We start from the raw sequence: 7,241 nt of genomic DNA, 5'->3' as shown, positions 1-7,241 counted from the left end.
ATCTCCCTCAGAACATATTAAAGGCTCTAGAAATCCTGCAGTAGAGAAATGAGTTTAACTTTGTATAATTCAACTTTCTCAAAGGTATGCAGTGAAAATGCCCTTTTCACACATTTGTTGATTACTGTCTACCACATTTTGGGAAATACAACTTTAGGCATTTATCTGCCTACCTGTAGTTACACCATTCAAAATTTTAATAGCTGGATAAAAGGCACTGCTCACATTCTCTCTCACATCTTTCAAGGCTGCATTTCTCAGCCTTTCCCTTAGAACACTTACAAAGTTGCAGGTCATGATCTGAAAACAAATAGTAGAATGTAAAAGCCAGGGGCATGTTTTGGTCAATTTGGACTTAAGCAATCCCATATAACACCACTCTGCAGCTTTAAGGAGACCCTGGAATTCAACACTTGACAACTGTGGAGACCACAGTGTCCCATTTGGCATATAATCGTGCCTGAGACTCCCAAAGAAAAGACCTAAACAGATTACTTAAGAAAATGAAGTGTTGTTGAATGATAATGTGAGGTAGAAGTAGAATTTGACATTCTCAGCAGCAATTACCTGAGGGTCTCATTTATTAATATGGATGTGAAAAAGGCTTACGGAGTAATTGAGAAAATGCCCAGCATGCTTGGCATAGTGCTGGGTGTGGTAAATACAGCTATAAAAAGACCCAACCATGTTCATGGAGCGTTCTTGTAGCTTCAAGTGACTTCAAGTCTCTGAGAAACCTCCCATCAACTTGTAATTTATCTCAGATCCCCTTCCTTATAACATTTGATGAAGTGATACATAAAATGCAATGAAAGTGAGAAAAGGAAGAGCAACATCATTTCTAAAAGTGAAAAGCATTTTACAAGTTTGAAATAAAAGCAGATTCATAGAAAAGGTCATCAATGGGGCATCTGTGACTAACATAGGATCTGAAATAATACCAGTGATAATTAAAAACATTTCTTTCTGAGGCATTTCAAATGCAGAATTACTCTTCTCTCCTCAGGAAACTTCACAGTGTTTTGCTGATGACAAACTGCTGTAATAAAAATAAAGACATATTAAAAAGGAATTTTTACAATTGTGATTCTTAAACACTTAGCACTGCTGTGAGAAAAAATACAATATACTTCTACATACCCAAGCTATCTTATTTTAGCAGTGTTTTGCAAACAATTGAGAAGTCTTAACAATCAATCCATGTTAAAATTAGCTCAAAACATATACTCTCCGAATGAATGATGTTGAACAAGCTCAGGAAATCTAAGATGCTTTCAGTTTTTCATTTAGAAACCCCACAACTGGTGTTTCTCATCTTGCTCAGCAGCTTTCTGCCTACAGAAGGGTTGAAAATTATAACAGAAACTTCTAGAATATATACATGTCTTAGAGATGATGGTGATTTTGAAGCTGAAACAGTATGGGGGACAGAAAAGACAATGGGCAATGTTTCAGGGCAGATATAATCTCTGCTCTGAGAGAGCTTACAAATTTTGGGGTGGGAAATAGACATGTGCACAATTGAATACACTTAAGGGTATCATGGAGTGAGAATGGAAACCATCCACACAGCTTATTTCTACATTAAACTGACTTTACTATTTACTGATGTCATCAATCTAACATTATCATTCCCGTGTATGGGAGGAAAAATTGTTTCCCCTCTAGTTTCTACCCTCCTAGGTTCTCCAGCTGGTGCCCTGTAAATCAGACTGACAAAAGACAGGTTAAGAGAAAAATAAACAGGTTTGTTAACATGTGCATTGCACTTACAGATGGGAGTGTTCAAAGAGGTGGTTAGAACTTGGGCTTATATAGCATCTTAACAAAAGAACAATGGATATTTAGAGAAGTGACAGGACAAAGGAAAAGGACTTTGAGGTTCTAGGGTCAGAAAATTGTGGGAATATAAATGTGTGGGGAAACTAATGGAAGATAAGGGCTAGTTAGTAAAGTTACATAGATTCCTCTGATGCTACCTGTGGGTTGTTAAGAGTCTAGAGTTTTCTCTGGTGATTAACTTCGTACTTCCTGATTAGAGAGTTGAGTGGGGACAACTTTACAAATTTATGTCCTGCTTTTAGGAAAATAAGGGCAGGGAAGGGAGCGTTTTGTTTGTTTTGTTTTGTTTCGTTTTGTGTCTGCTTCTTATCAATTGCCTTCAGCTCAAAATAATCCTTAGGCCAAAGTGCATGTTTTGTGATGGCATATCCTACTCCTCTTCACCAGGATGCTCTTGCCCTGGAAGGTGAAATTTACAAATAACATTATTGCTCATTCCAGGAACTTCCCGGAAGACCCATCAACTGTTTAAGAGAAAGCATCAAAGACAATTTACACCACAAGACTTCAGAACTCTCCTTTCAAAATACCTGCTTTGTTGTGTCTACCAATCCCAAACCATCATATAATGATCCTTGCCCAGTTCCAACCAAGCCTCTTCGCCTGCTTTAAACCAGGCCTTGAAATCTCAATAAATATCCTAGCTTCTCCCTCTCCCCTCTAAGATACTACTAAGACTAACAAGGCAGTGCTCTCCCTTACAGTGAGCTTTGTCTTATTAACAAGTTGCTTTGGTAATATTGTGGATATTTGGGGTAGCCAGCATTTGACAATCTTGGAGGCTCTAGGAAATTCAGTTGAAATGGGGACTCAACACAGGTTTTGACTTGAACACAGCTGTTTCCCTGTTTCCCTTCAAGCCTTCTCTGAGCCTACCCTAGGGTGAGTCTCACATTGGCTTGAAGTTTGGTTTCTTGTCATTGAGCACCCTGAATGCTGAGTTTATTTTCTCTTTTAGGAATAAGGAACCCTGTTCAGGAATCTTTTTGTTTATCTGATCATATTTGGAAAAAAACTGGTATCTGTGGTAGAAATCTGTCTTATTACCAACGACATTATTCTGTGTCTCTGTGGTTTAAATTTTGTTCTTTCTTTCTCCTAAGATGGATAATTATTACCAGCTCCTTTACTGTGTCAGCCCAGACTGCTAGTGTGGTATCCACAGGGGGAGTATCAGGGCAGAGCAAAAAGCCTGCTGGAACAAGGAGTTGATGAAAATACATATGAGTTGCTCAGCCTCATCATTCACTTCTTTGCCCTTCTCCTCCCAGGAGAGATTGTTTCCTTCTGTTGCTGTCCTATAGGTAGAAAGGTGAAAACTTGAAACCCTTTCCAAAAAGGATGGTAGCAAACAGTGAACAAGAATTGCTTGGTGTGGTGGTGGAGAATGGTTGTGTCTCAGCTCAGGCTGCCATAATAAAACCATAGACTGGGTGACTTAAACAACAGAAAGTTGTTTCTCACAATTCTGGAGGCTGGGAAGTCTGAGATCAAGATGTCAGCATGGTTGCGTTCTGGTGAGAACTCTCTTCCTGGCTTTTAGATGACTGCCTTCTTGCTGTATCCTCAACGTGGCAGGGAGGGTGGGGGTAGGGTGGGGAGGGAGAGCAAGCTCTCTGGTCTCTTGCTATAAGGATATAAATCTCATCCTGAGAACTCTACCCTCATGACCTCACCTAAACCTAATTATCTCCCAAAGGTATCATCTCTAAATACCATCACACTGGGGGTTAGAGTTTCAACATATGAATTTGGGAGTGGGGCACAATTTAGCCCATAGCAGGTGGTAATCAAGAATAATTATGCTCATCTCCTGGTTCCTCCTTTACCAGTTCATCCCTGCACCCTCCTCCATATCCCTAGTAAGTTCCAGCACAGTGATCTCACTGATACAGTTATTAGGTGTTAGCTGCATAGCCTGGAGCTTTGGAAGCCACAAGCACTAGGATCCCTGGGACATGTTTTGAGGGAAGGGGGTGGTGGTAGTAGTAAGATCACTTAGCTGAAAGATAAATCAAGGAGGAAAGAACTAGTTTCAAATGCTTGGGAAAGCACAGATAGTCTCAGCTCTGAGAATGAGAAGAAAGAATAAGATGTCAGACTTCTATAAGTTTCAGGGAGTCAGAACTATTGGGAGATAAGTCATTTTAGGTAACAGCTTTGCTTAAAATTTTATTTAAAATTTAAGGCATCTATTAACGAAAGATTTCTAAAATGGATTGCACATTTTGCTGCCTTCTTAATTAAAGAAGATTGAACGTTATTTAACCTTTTCTTGATGATTCAAGGTCATCATTGTGCATATCAGTGATTATTCTGTAAAGCAATGATGCCCTCAAGGGCCATCAGTGTATTCCGGGCTGCTCACTTCTACATTGCTCCTTCTAGATTGCTATGATATTTGAGTTTATATCCACTCTTAATTGCCTTTACTGTTGCAGGCACTATACACATAACTTTTCTCACTACTATCAATGTACAGTATATCAGATCAAATAGATCCTCTCCCTAATAAAAATGTGTTGCTTACAGTCTGCTGTGGTCTTGGCAACCATGAAGACAAACATTAGAATTATACACTGAAGTGATTAGGTTCTGATTGGGATAGAACAAATGAGTGCTCTAGGTCACAGAATTTGGTGACAGTGACTTTGGCTGCTACTTTTCCCCCATACATAGCAGCCCTACTCATATTCCAGTTAGGTAAAAAGTAGATGATATAATGCTCCTAATAGGTGAGGTGCTATTGAAACAGGGAAAGCACAGACAGATTGCATTGGGATTGTCAGTTCATTAGTGACATCATGGCCCTCCTAGAAGATTAATGCTTGCTTCTCTGTGCAGGGTTTCATGTACCAACTTGAGTAAGAGCCCTGTATCCCTTTTCTTGAATACTTAGCCTGTGTCCAATTTAGTGGACACTTTTAAAAATCAGTGATTTTAAAAAAAGAAGATAAATATGATGATAGCAGATGTATTAATTTGGCACCATTATTAGTACTTCAATAACAATTCCTCTTTAAGTCAGTTAGCAGTTTCCAGAGTATTTTCCCATGTATGTTCTCCTGGATTCTGATCACCACCTTCCACAGCAGAACTGCCCAAAACCTGGCGCTTGATCAGGGCCATTAATTTCCCAGCAGACAGGCTATATAGATTCTCTCTAAGCTCAGTGTCTGTGAGATCCTTCCTGCATGTCAATGAGGCCATCATCACAAGCAGTGGTAGCAATTGTCCTACACGGAAGTAACAGATACACTAATTAAAAAATTGCTGAGGAAAAGGGCACAAACCTTGAAAGCCTCCATCAAAAATAAATAAATAAAGCAAAATTACTGTGCACACTGGTTTAGAAGCCTCTGGGGAATTCTCAACGAATGAATGACTATCTCACAGCAGCCTAGCTCCATTCTTCAGTATTATTTTAAATAATCTTCAACCTAAGAGTCGCAAAAAGCAAAGACTATTTATTTGCAAGAAAGAAAGCCACTTTTACTTTGGTGTATTTTTCAGTTCAACCTCTGAACCTACACTTCTGCAATGCAGCACATCTGTTTATCTTATGACTACTTTCTTCTTGTGTGAAGGGCTTTTTTTTTTTTTCCACTTTAAATCAGTACAAGAGAGAATGCAAGAGTAGCTGTGGATCTTGCACTGAGGCAGCTTACTATGTTCAGAAATCTTATCTGAAGTAGATATCTACACAGGCAGCACACTTCTTGAGCTCCTGTGATGGTCCAGACACTGTTCTGGATGATGGGGTTTCAGCAGTGAACCAGAGATGAAGGCTGGAAGTGGAAAAGGCTAACAGGTTCTCCTGACCTGCAGTGTATGGATTAATTTATAGACAACTTCAGACATGTGATGGTAGTAACAGGCAAGAATTCCAAGAAACAAAATAGCTCACTGATTTTTTGTCTTCAATTCTACATTGATGTAGGAGAGGCTGGGAGATGGAAGAGTTTAAGATCGTATTTATTTCACTGGACATCAGGACTTGTTTCTTGTTCCCTCCTGGATTTGCACTAATAAAGCTTTAAATATGGGCTTTAAGATGGTGCTGGGTTGCAATGGAAAGATGAGAGTCATTAGACTGGGGTGGAGCCCCAGATTTGGAAGACTGCATGATTTGGGGCAAAGATTATGGCTTTGGGGTCAGACAGATTTTATTTGCATACGGGCTCTCTGACTTCCTAACTAGGTGACCAAATTATTTAAACACTCTGATTTTTGGTCTCCTGTCTTCAAAATGAAACTTCGAAATTCATTTACTATCTCTGGGAATTTAGATGTTGGCTGACTTTCCTTCCAGCATTATAAGTCTGTGACTGTGGCAGTACAGCCTATTATTTACATAGAGTCACCTGTTGTAATATAAGCCAGGTGGTTTAGGGATGCCATTTCAGGATTGATTTGTACCTTAGAAATCCATATAAACTTGTGCTATTTAGGTTGAGTAAAGATGACAGGAAGTGCAGTATGTACTGTTTAGTAAGGTTTTTTGTGGTTGTTTAGGTGATGATAAAATGTTCTACCTAACGTGTGATATTTCTCTGGGAAAAAAAGCGGTCAAAATAAATTGAGTTTTCTCAACCAGGATATGAAAATACATATTATGGTTTTTCATTGTTAAATTGAAATCATATGATTTAGAATGAGGACAAGACAAGCGTAAATAACAGCATAGACTGGACTGCTTAAAAATTTCGAATGGTTATAAATAATGAATGGATGTTATACTTAGGTTTAAGCCAAGAGGGTGCTCACTCAGTGATTTAAAACATCAATACCCTAACAGTGTTTATTAGGAATAAAAACATTTCTCTCATCCTCTTCCTTTAAAAATACAATGTATAAAAATGTCAGCTATCTCTTTATGAGAGATGGAAACACTTATAGACTGTAGAGTTATATATGTAACTATTTTGAAGCAAACCCAAGGTCCAAGAAGACGGAGCAAATTGTCATTTGAGGGGCAGTCCTGAGTCAAGGATTCAGAGTAGCATGAGGGGAGAGAGGTAGAAGGAGGGGGTAATCTACTTGCCTCTCCCTTCAATGGCTGGTTATGCCTGATTGAGAAGAGCAGGGTGTGTTTACGAGTAAAGAGTAGAGATGTATTACTTTAGGTTAGAGCAGTGGTTCTCAACTTTGACTGTATTAGGTGGTTGGGAAAGACATGGACTTTGCAATGGTGTTTTGGAGCTGGTTTGTTCCAGTTCACGAGAGCAGATTGTTAAATTTTCACTGATCTTTTGAGCCAGCTGTTACATAGCCATTATTAAAAATTAAATTACACTAACATACAATTAAATAAGTAAATTGTATGAACAAAGGCAATAGATGCTTAAAACTCATCACTTCTTAATTGTTTTACTAAATTTTTACTTTATGCTGTTATT

Source organism: Lipotes vexillifer, unplaced genomic scaffold (assembly GCF_000442215.2).
Source record: "Lipotes vexillifer unplaced genomic scaffold, Lipotes_vexillifer_v1.1 scaffold92, whole genome shotgun sequence".
Classification (NCBI taxonomy): Eukaryota; Metazoa; Chordata; class Mammalia; order Artiodactyla; family Lipotidae; genus Lipotes; species Lipotes vexillifer.
Note: the sequence above shows the minus strand (reverse complement) of the source record.